Genomic DNA, 12,697 nt, shown 5'->3' with positions numbered 1-12,697 from the left:
TTAAGGTATTTCCTTACCTGGGTAATGAACTGGTGGTATAAAGGTAAAATCTTAACACAAGACCTGAAGGGAATATTGCTATATATGTAACTAATCATCTAGTAGCCATTAGTCCATCTAGGTCAATATTGCATTAAAAGGAAATGGGGGGAGGGGAGAGTTTGGGGGTTATGGGCTAGATCAGGCAACCCCAAACTCGGCCCTCCAGCTGTTTTGGGTCTACAATTCCCATCATCCCTGACCACTGGTCCTATTAGCTAGAGATGATGGGAGTTGTAGTCCCAAAACAGCTAGAGGGCCGAGTTTGGGGGTGCCTGGGCTAGATTCATGAAATCTAGAGGCAGGGTGCATGATTTATAAACAATGGATGGGTTTATAAAACCCATCCAATGAGTGGTGGCAGCTGCTAAGATGTGGAATTTTCTCCCCACAGAAGTGCATCTGATACGTTCATCATGTCTTTTTCTTTGTGTGCTGAAAATGTGGCTCCTTACCCTGGCCTTTGAGATATATATGCTTTAGCACCCATCTATTCTCCAGAGCGTAATTTGTTTTAACTGGTTTTAATATCACATTTTAAAATTGTTGTAACCCACCCTGGGACTTCGGGGTGAACGGCAGATAAGAAATCTAATGTCCTGGCTGCTTCCCAACAAGCACAAGCAGAGGCTCTTAACTTTGAATAGAGATATCTCTGTTCAGGCAAGTAACAGCACATGTTCAACAGCAGACACAGCTCTCCAGAGTCACAATTCAGGAGTTCAGGAGCAGGGCTTTTGAAGGTGAGGCACACACACACACTCACAAGACTCTATCACCATGTGGAAATAGTAGGAGTGCAAGCATGCACTCCTTTAGGGCAGGTGGGTTTGCTCCCATCTGCAATGGTGGCACCTGGTTCTTGGCAACAAGACTGCATCCTCCTGCTCAGGCTTCTGTTCAGTCACTGCTGCATCCTGTTCAGCCTCCTCCTTTGGTTGATCAAGACCCTCCCAAGCTTCCACTGAGCCTTCCCACTCGGCTGGAAGGTTGGAAACCTTCCCCCACCTCCAATCCAGGTCCCCACAATTCAGGTCCCCATTCCAACTCTAAGAGTCTATGATTCTTCATCAGAGCCTGCCAAGTGGAGGTTTATCTCAACAGTTCTGTGGGGCTCACAACATCTAACTCCTATTGAATAATGAATTAGTTATGGGTTGTTCATTATTTCAGAGTTGTTTGGTTTTTCTGGTTATTGCTGGGTAGTTATTTTTTAAAAATAATAACAATAACCAATCATTTTCATGCCAAGTCAAGATGAACAGGTATGTATTTTTCTATGACTACAAATAATAATAATATATTTCATAGAAATATTTAAGAGAAATGCCACTCACAATACTCACAATAGCTAAGGCTGTATTTGCAAAAGGCAGAATGGAATCACAAGTCAAACTTGTTATTTGGAAAAATGTTGTCAGAAACGAAGAACTAGTAGTACCATATGTTTGTTTCCTTGCATGGTCACAGGCTTTTAATTACATCAAATTCAAAATCGTAACATTTTTCATGAAATTTTGTTGACATGCTCCAATGATTTAGTTATTGCAGTGGTTACAAATTCTTACATTCCAAAAGGTCTTTGTGCCCATGAACATTACACCACTGAACATCTATACCCAGCACTGAAATATGAAAGTTTGCCTTTTGTGCATTTCCAAACATGTCATTCTTCTATAAATTATTGTGCTCCTTTTGGACAAAATTATAATGCAACCTAATCTTTAGGCAACAGATACAGTTTTGACCAACTGTATTTGGCAAATATCAAGTTCACAACCAGCTCAATATCTGATCCATATGCTATCTAGGGACTACAATGCTTCCGTCAGAGACAAAAAGCCAAATCTTCTGATCTCAATGGCTCCTTCCGTTTATCTTCTAATTGCTGTAAAACCAAGTAATACATATGGTGACAGATAAGAAGATATTATTATCAGTAGGAATACTCTGTACATTAAACAAGTTTTATTTCCTATAATTAATTGGTAAGACACAGGCAAATATAAGAAGATCAGAAGCTTCACCTTCTCACTCTACTCACCAACCTTCCTCTTCTCCTGCCTCAGTTCCCCTCCCCGTTTCCTTCTTCAGGACTGCAATATTTCTGCCCTGCTTGCCTCATTTTCCTGCCCCAATACCACAATATTTCTTGCTTCCTCAGCTTCTGGACCCACAAAAATGTCGCTGTAGTTTTCCCCCACCCCCAAGACCACCCTCTCTCCCATCTGCAGCTCACCCACAAAGGACAACAGAATCTCTCCTACAGCTCCCCATCCCTCTATCTCCTGGGGGGAAAGCCTCTTTCGGTGCCTGGGAAAGATGGGAGGAGGAAAGTCTCCCTGGAAGGTCATGGCAGCACTCCCCTCTCCCGTCCTCCTCCTGAGGTGATAGATTGGGGCTCTGAGGTAGATCCCTGGCAAATGGAAACATTTCTAGGCAGTACTTCTCATTGTGATTGTTTGGGCTTTCTGCAATAAATTGCAATGGTAGTGGCAGATAAGTATCAGGTGATCCTTTAGTCACTACAGTACATTTTGTATATCTAGGAAGATGAAGATAAAGTTTTTACACGAAAGTGCTAATTGTGGTGGTCCTAGAACATATTTGTCAAAGGTCCATAAGCAAATTTCACCGAGTCTTAATAGGTTGTGTGCCTTTTCTCCAGTCAGATAAATATTGCACAAGAGAATTAAATAAATGAATTGCTCCAATTCAGAAAAAAGCCACACAATCCTCAGGGTTGCCATATTCTGAACAGCAAAAAAAAGGAGGAGGCATTTGCCGATTTCTGCATTTAACTATGGATTGTTATGACGACTACCCATGAAAAAGAGGGCGTGTCCTAGAAGAAGAGGCACAAACAACATAAAGTATCACTGTGGTGATAATATGACCATAAACAACAAACCACCACACAATGGCTGAAAATGAAAACACCAGATTTTGTTGATTTCATCTGGATGGTGATTTTGCAAGACTCATATGTACACCTTTGAAGAATTCTACCATCATTTCACCATCAACTATTTGTGAACTTTTTGGTGGCATTAAGATTTTGTTGCTATACCCAACCTACTGCTGAATGGTTCAGTTGCGTGAACATTTTATCTTATATTATGTATTCAGTTATATGTTCTATACATGGCTCTGTTTATCATGTGGCTTAATTGAAGGAACATTGGCGTTTTAGAAGAGTGTTCCAGTAAATCTTTCATTACATTTTCAGCCATTGTGCGGTGGTTTGTTGCTTATGGTCCTAGAAAAAGAGGACATATGGCAACCCAACCCCCAGAGGGCTTTCCAGAACCATAGAATGCTGCATGAAGATTTCCTCTTGCAGCCACTAAAGGTATTCGCAGGTGACACTGTTGGTGCTCTTCACTTTCCCTCCCCTCTTATAAGCACCTCTGACACTTCTGTCACTCTGTCTGCAATAACATGCCCTCCAACATTTCTCCGATGAAAATAGGGACATCTCATTCCATTCTGGATCTGGTTGCAAGTTCTGAGTGTGGCATATTACTGAGCTTTCCATTGTTTTCTCTGGCACTTTTAAACAATGAGATTATGGTCATGTTCTGCTATATAGTCTCCATAGTGTCTTCCCATCCATACACTAAAATGTCATCTAGTATGACACTGATTCTCTGCCTCTGGTTTCATTCCAAAAGGCATCCTCAAGCCATCTGTAACTGCCTCCTTGGGGGGGGGGAGTAAAATGGCTGCTTTCTTCATCTTATGAGACTTGCCAGTATCCACCCAACATAAAAAATATTGTTTGCTTTGGCAAAATCAAGTAAGAATCCTTCTATGGTGGGCATTTGAAAGTGAGCTCTTAATAATGCCTTTTTGACTTGCTTGAGTTAATGTGAATGTGGAATTTCCCAAGTTTCTTCACAGCTACTGTGCTATCCATCCATTTTGGTTGCTTGGTAATGATGTCATCCTTTTGCCTTATTGCCGTCCTTTTCTTTTCTCTCAATGGGATGGGGATTGACTCTATGGCTGGGTTCTTTCATTTTCTATGAAATGCAATATGCCTGGGAGACATCCAACTCCTTCAAATACATCGTTGTAAGTTTTGAGTGTTTGTGTGTTTTGGCATGCCGTCTTGTATCTGTTCCCAGCAAGATTTCTGTTAGCTTCTAGTAGTGTAGGTGGCTTGTTATATGTTAACATGTTAACATATGTTAACATATGTTATATGTTAAATGTTACTACTTTAATGCATTCACTAGCACTGGCTGAGAGGAGGGACTTCTAACTGGACTTTGCAAACTGAAATTCTAGATGGCATCTTTCCCCCCCAGGGTTCTGCTCACAGGGCCTATCAGTGTGAAGAATCAGGATTGTAACATGGTAAGATTTCCACATAGCTCACTGCATTTTCAGCTGCAACATTGTCTATTTGGCATTCAGTTTCTTACTTGAGCCATCAATTAACCATTGATGTACAAGGTTCCAAGAGAAGGTTAATAAATCAGTCTGCTATCTTAACATGTTCTGTGTTGATGTCATGAATGTAGGACACATCACTGTCTGAACTGCAGTATAGATCATTGCTCTTGGTATTTATCTGTGTGGGTTTCCTCTGCTGAGAGTGTCAGCAAAAAGCATTACCGCTTTTAGTTTATGTTTTAATTTTTTCATGTAATTTAGTTTTAATGTCCCCCCCTTATTGATATTTTAAATGAATACATTAGACTGTCTTGTGTCAACAACTTAAGGATCTTTTTTGTTCTAGAAAGCAGCATATACATTTTGTCAAATAAATAAAAGAAACAATGTTCTTAAAACAACTAAAATCTGGATCAAGTGCCTCCGATTACATCACACTTTCTTTTTAAGTGAAACCTTTTGATTTTAAAGTTGCCTGGCTCTCCTTGACCTTTTGAAAGTCTCAGCTGTCTTTTTTTTAAAAAAAAAAAACACCACAAAAAACCCGGTAAGCCACAATCTGTTTGGAATGAAGAAAGCACAACTTGAATATTCGTAATCCACCCACCCACTCCAGTACACCAGGTTCATAGACAACCCATGCCATGTGAAGGAAACATGAAAGAGGAATAGCTACAAATTAGATTACAGAGTGTTCTGGGATGCAGTGGCTTCATGCATCTCTGAGGATAGGGACTAAGTAATGGCATGTGATCCTGTCCTCAAATTCAGCTAGATTTAACAAGGTTTATTAATAATAGGCAGATGCAGGATTTATAGTAGAGGTGGCTAACCTACACACACACACACACACACACACACACACACACGTTGTTGGACTCCCATCACCCCTATTCTGCAGGGCTGACAGCAGCTGTAACATCTGGAGGGCCAACAGTTCCCAAACCCAGGTTGCAATTCTAAGCGCACTTACTAGAAGATAAGCACCAGTGAACATCATGGAACTTTTTCTGGGTAAATATGCATGCAATTGCAACGGAAGTATAGATTTATTCCTAAAGCAGGGTACAACATAGGGATGTCTTTGTCTTATTTCTCCCTTATGAATGCCACCTCTATTTATGGTCGCCTGTGCTATTTTATGAAAGCTGCTGGCTTTGTGTATGTGTTTGTGTACACACACACACACACACACACACACACTATTTAAATTGAGGGTTTTTTAAAAAAAATATTATGCAGGAATGGTAAGATAACTAACTTGAAAAATAAATACAAGGAGTGTCACATACATGGTGGTAAAAGTAATGAAAAGGTAGCTAAGAGCTGGTTATTAGTCAGACAACAGGTAAAATGATGACGAGGCATGTAGGGCCATTCTTCAGTTAAATAGCACAAAATAGGGATTGCGCTGCACAAGACATGAAAGACAGGCCTATATTTTGTCCAAGTCCTCCCTTTGTACGGTTCTTCCTCCCTTTGAGCAAGCTAGTTCCTCAAAGTAGCTTGGAGGATTCTTTATTTATAGGCCTGCTAGTTCAGGGCCCACAAAGCCATTCATCATGTTCCTGCCTTCTGCCATCTGTTGTAAATGAACAAACCAGCCTGCAACTTTCTCAAGTATCTGTGTTTGCTATTATGTAGATTAATGTAAAATGGGGTGGGGGGGATAAATCTATCGAGTGTGCTGCCTATATGCCTAATGAACCTGCCTCAAAATTCATCACTTAGCATGCAGTAAATGAAAATAAGTCTCCAGTAATGCAAGAAAAACGTCAACCTATCGTTTACTAACAACTGTATCAATTTGTTAACCTAATTAGCTGCCAAAATGGGTTTATTAACTGACTCACAATATCACTTGCAAACATTAAAATGAGTTTCAGAATTTTAATTCAAACGTATAACCTTGTCATTTTGATTCTTGGAGTAATAATACAACAGTTGTACTTTAAATTTTGTAAAGCTGTGTGATAAATTCGGAGGCAATACTTTGTTACACACAGTTAACCTTTGTTTCCTGTTTGCAAAGTGGGCTATTAAAATTCCAAATTCATCTTCTAACTGCACAGGTAGGACAGCCGTGAGCCCAACTTTACAGATGACAGTAGAGGACAGTCTGTTTGAAGGGCTGCCTAATCCTAGACCAGCATGAAGATAAAGACCCATAAGATGGAAAAAACAGGGACCCATCAAACAGCACCTGGACAGCAAACTGAGCAAGCATACAGGTCATCTGGTCCCAGTCCTGAAATGTATCGTATTCTCTCAATGTGCATCTATGCATACAAATTAACCGGCATATGCAAATGTTATGCAAATTGGTGTCTTCCTTTCTCCTCTTTTTTTATTGCTGCATTTCCTCCAATTTGGCAATCCTGAACTGTTCATCCTATGTATGCCTTTCTTTAGCCTGTAGTCTATTAAATGCAGGACATAAGAACTGCTCTTCTGCATAGCATCAAAGGCCCATCTAGCTTTTTGTTTCCCATAGAATCTGATCCAATGGTTGTGGCAAGATCAAAACACACACACACACACACACACACACACACACACACACACAAGAGATAACACCACCAAGAATGGTATGTGGGGTTTAACTGACCCCACAGTTATTTCTTTAAAAAAATTGCTACACTGCCATTCAGCAGAGCTTTAAGGATAGTTTTCAAAAGCAAGATAAAATACATATAAATAGTATTTTAATAATAATAATAATAATAATAATAATAATAATAATAATATATTACAAAGCCTGGGGAAATTAATAATGTATTTCTTTCCCTGGCACTAAACAGATGATGTGAGAACCTGAAAAAGATCCTACAAAAGTGACTTCAGTGCACAAGCAAGTTGGCATGCGAAAAGGTTACCTAGGTTATAAGCCCAGTAGGACTTTAAAGGTAACTACCAGCATTTTAAATTGTGCTCAGAAATGGATCAGAAGCCAGCGACATTTTTAAATGTTCCTGAGATCTGTTTCCCACCAGCCAGTCCCCAATCAACAGCTTGGCTGTTCTGTTCAACATAACACATATTCTGCAATTGACATACTTATAAGAATCATATCAGTTACACAGGCACAATAGTACAACAATCATAAGCCCATGATAATGAATCAGCTCATGCACAGTCGCCACATGTCACAGCTGCATGAACAGGCAAAACGGTTGCAAGAAGCATTGCTGCCACTTCCTGCCATTGCCTTGACCATACAGATTACACCTGCCGCTGTGTGTCAGTGCTGGAAGGCCCTTATCTAAGTCTAAGACTATGCCCCTCAAAACCCTGGGCAAACTGGCCATGCATTTAGACGAAACCCAGCATTTGATCAACTCTCCACTAGGAAACTACATATTTGGGATGCCCACTCATCACCAGCTATTCAGCAATATCAGCATTTAAATAGGCAAAGTCTATGGTATTAGGCAACAAAACAAAAACCCCACCATTGGCTGCCACTTGATCTTGTGTAAAAAGAGACATTTATTGAACGATTCCTATTATTTATTTATTTATTTATTTATTTATTTATTTATTTTCATAAAATGTATATACCACAAGATTGAGGTGGTTGCAGAAACCCTCAAGAAGGTTTTGGAAGCAGTTGTCCACTTGGTTTTTAACATCTTTATCATGTGATGCTGTGGCATCTGCTTATCTCATTTCCATCCCTCCCACCCTCCAGGCAGCCTAGGATTTTTCCATTTACCGGTAATTGTCTCATGAACCCTGGGCAGGTAGGCTGAGTGACTGGCCCGAGTCACCCAATCTGCACCACAGCTGAACTGAAGCCACATCATCCTTGTACGGGCATAATACCTCACAGCTGCAGTATCTTCAAGAAGGTCCTTGAAGAATGTCAAATGGTGTAGGCTTTAAGTTGCAAAGCTATAGCAATCCCTCCCCAGTACCTTCTTAGTTCAAGCAGATTGGCTTATTCTTGTCTCTGTGGTTTCAATATGTACATCCAAAGAATTCCATATCATTAGGGGGAGGGGTGGATGATGAGAGATTGCTGTCTTTTACCATATATCATAACTATGTAAGTGTCTTTGTAAGGCCCCAGATCAAGATCCCTGGTGACCAGGCCCTACTAGAACAGACAAGTTATTATCTCCCTATATGATTTTGAGCTTGTGCTTTGGTTCAGAACCCATGCCAAATCTGAAAATATAGAGGGGAAAGTAAGGTGGTTCATAATGAAATCTACAAGCCCACCCCCCTTCACTACTACCCTCCCACACCAAGTTTAGTGGCAAATTGTGGCTCTTCTAAAGCTTTGTAAAAATAGACAATTATGCAAATGTCAAAATAGGTAAGGGGCCTACATCTGATGCCCCCTGCTATTTAAGTACTGAGCTGGTGGTGTATGTGTGTTTATTTGTCTATCAGCAGATATAGATGGAAATATATTGCAAGCAAAAATATAACAATGAGAAGCATTTTCTATGTTACAGAAGCTTCAGCTCTTCACATATTATGTACAAAAAATAGCATTAACATTATGCATTTCCTTGTCACAATGTAAAGCTAGAATGAATAGGAAAGCTGACCAAATTTCTTCAAAGAGGCAAAGGAAGAATGTTCCCAGGGAGCAGTTTCAGTGGTACAGAAAATCCTGACTGCATTCATTTTCAGAGCCTTCTACGTACTCCAACTTCACTTGTGTCTATCAGGGTTCGATAAGCAGCCTTCCTCACTAACAAGACTATAAGATGCTAATGTCATTCAATCACTCTCACACCCTTTCCTGCTATTTGTCCAAGGCAGGAAGCTATGAGTTTTCTTGTCGTGTGGACAAAGAGGAAATATCCAGTAAACGCTGACCTTTGCATGCAAACAGGTCCATATCCTTTTTCCGCTTGACAACTTCCTGCTTGCCTGCTAGGACGAATCCACTCTTCATTTTTTCCGGTGTCCATTATGTTGGCTACTCAGAAAACTATTCAAGGGAAGACAAACATTTTCATTAAGGTAAATGGCAGTGAATATCCGGACAGCCATCCTAGTGGAGAATTACCTGCTATTTTATAAAATGACACTGTAGCTGAGTCACTAATATCCCATGTCAGACCAGTATAAGCTTGTTTCTGATACATCTAATGCTTTTAAAAGAATAGCTGTTTTTAAGGGGGGAGGGGAATCAGACCACATTTTTTAAATGTTGGTTTGTTCCTTAATTTACAATTTATACTGAAAGAACAAGATAATAATGTTAGAGATAACATAAACATAATTTATTGGACTTGTGAAGACTGACCCATGTTTCTGCTTCATAAGATGGTCTTTCTGGTCATAAGATGCTACATGTTTATTTCAGCTAAATGCAGCATGTAAAAGGAATTAGCTCTTCCATGGGCCCAAAAAGAGCTCTTCTTTCTGACACAGGGTTATTTTTAACATTTAATGAGCTGCTAACCTTTAGAATGAGATCTTTTTGGTCTCTTGTGTCTGCATTACCCATATCTACATTAGGTAAATGGCTAGAATTCTGCATGTAAAAAACCCCACCCCACCCCACCCCTCAACATATTAAAGTAGCCCACTGGAGAAACAGATGTTTAACACTGTATTGCCAATGACGCACCACCCTGGGAATTTGAAAAAGTGGGGGTGGGATTGTGTTTTGAGAAATGACACAGTGCATCCAATGGCATCCAAACGTAGGCCAAAACTACCTCTTCCATCTTGGGAAACTTTTTTTTATAACCATCAGGCCAAACTGGGCAAAGTCAAATTTTGGTCTGCTATCTTGATTCAAAATGGCGCCTGGCATCCAAACAATAGACAAAGACAATTGCCTCCACCTCGGTAATCCTTATGCAGAGTTGGGCGACAATATCTCAAGATACATTGGAGAAGAAAGATAAGGAGGAGACATTCTTATTATACCTGGTTCCAAGAAATCCATTTTCGCAATCATGCTTTGGAGGACAAATGCAAAATCACAAGTTTTGGTGCTAATTAAGCAAAACACTGAAGGGGAGAGAGTGCATGAATACCAGCCTCATTTACCTTTGGTGATATATGTAAAATAACTCACTGTCCCATCCCCAATCCTCTGGCTTCCCTTTAAAAGCGCAGCTATTTATTTTAATTTGTACAGAAACTGGATAATTTAAACAGTAGAAAAGTATATTTTGTAGGAAGAAGATAAAGTCTGAGAGTGATAAACGTTAGGGCTAAACGAAGTAATCTTGGCATTGCTAGAAGAAAATCATAGTTAAGATATTTTAAAGATCTCTGCACTTAATTGTTTTAAGATCTTTCTCATGCTGCTGTTTCCTTTTGTGGCTTTCTCTTAAAGGTTATCTGTAGCATAATGTGTCATGGGTTTCAAACTGTCTAAATGCTTAGTATAACTAAAAGTAGCCAAAAAGACAATTAGAAAGAATTACCGGTATACTTACTCATTGTGTAGTGTGTTTAAACGAACTATCATTTGCAGACCTTGACAATATAGCTTTTTGCATATAACTCCCAGTGTTCACTGAAGCTTTCTCTCATGTAAAAGTACATAGGATTCAAGCCATAACTGATTAATTAAATTATCCCTAAATTCACACATAGTCAAGGTCCTTAAGGACTACTAACATTATGAGTTACTTAAAAACACAGCCCAATTGTGCAGGTCCGTAATATCAACTTTAAGATTTCATGATTGAACTTTTGTCATTTCAGTGCTACTATTAATTTTAGATCTATGCGTCCATATTGATTTCCATTTCTAGTTTGTATGTTCAGGAATGTTTTTATTGATTATACAAGTAGGTAAATTCTCCTAATGACATTTTTTTCATTATTTTACTTTCTTTATGTCTATTTCAGGAACTGTCTCTAGAGAACAAAAGGGACAGTAAATGGTATTTAATTGCTAGGTGGGTTCTGCAATAAGGACAACACAAAGGGTGGCCCTGTTGGGATCTTTTCTATTTAAAAAAACCGACAACACAACCACAAATGCATTTTGGACTACAGGCCATGTGTGATCCTGAACACTTGATTCTGTTGATTGGTGAGTTGTTGAATCAAACAGCAGCTCACACTGCATGTACTAGAGGACTAAATTAGCAGCTAGAAAATTTGCCCATCTGAGCATCACCTTTGAAGTAGAGGCTTGAGCTCTACAAGTTCAAGCTGTCAAACAAGTCATTTTTCTCAATGGAAAGGTCACAAATTTCTTTGCACTTGTTTCCTTGTACTCTGTGGGAATCCTCCTGAAAATCCTTTCAGTTGTAATCTTAACTCAGGATGTGTGTGCGTGCGTGTGCGGGTGCGTGCACACTCCATTCTTATTTAGCTTTGTACTTCATTGCCTGTGGTTTCATTGGGGGGGGGCAGCAAGCACTGGCACCTGCCTCGTGCAACATAATATGATCATCAAGCTGGGTGGGGGGAATCTGAATCAATTAGAAACAAGAACCAAACTCCAGGGGAGCCAGTGTGGTGTAGTGCGGGGGTCGGGAACCTGTGGCCTCTGCTGCGGCTCCCCGCGGTCGCAAAATGGTGACTCCCCGGCGAGGCTGAGAAAGGAGGGGATGGAGCCAGGAGGCGGCGACGCGGGAGGGCGATGGGCTTTGACCTGCCTCCGGCCAGGATGGGACAAAGGACAGAGGCCGGGGGCGGGGTCAAGGCCCAGGTAAAAGCGGCAGAGCCGCCAGATTTCCCCCCTTTTTGTTTCTCTCCCGCAGGTTCAGGAACATCCAGGATCCAGGAGCTCCACATTGCAGGTATGTAGTCCTGGATCGGGCCTGCTGTTGCTGGGGGGCTTCCCGCTGGGCCTGGCTGCCGGCGGGAGCCCCCGGGGATCGGGCCGCATGGCGGCCGAAAGGAGGGCGGCGGGCGCGATGCGCTGCCGCCGCTGCTGCTGCTGGGGGACTTCCCGCTGGGCCTGGCTGCCGGCGGGAGCCCCCGGGGATTGGGCCGCATGGCGGCCGAAGGGAGGGCGGCGGGCGCGATGCGCTGCCGCTGCTGCTGCTGCTGGGGGGCTTCCCGCTGGGCCTGGCAGGCTGCGGGAGCCCCCGGGGATCGGGCCGCTTGGTGGCCGAAGGGATGGCAGCGGGGCGCCACCCCCGTGGAAAGGGAGACCCCGACCCCCCTACTTTATTTCTTTTCTTTTTTTAAAAAAACTATTTTTTAAAATATTTTTTATTACTAATTCCCCCCCCCAATATCTTTTCTTTTTTTCCTTCCCCCCCAAACCTGTTTTTTGCTTTGTGGCTTTTTGCCTTGCTCTCCCACATCCCCCCCT

Source organism: Lacerta agilis, chromosome 1 (assembly GCF_009819535.1).
Source record: "Lacerta agilis isolate rLacAgi1 chromosome 1, rLacAgi1.pri, whole genome shotgun sequence".
NCBI classification, from domain to species: Eukaryota; Metazoa; Chordata; class Lepidosauria; order Squamata; family Lacertidae; genus Lacerta; species Lacerta agilis.
Note: the sequence above shows the minus strand (reverse complement) of the source record.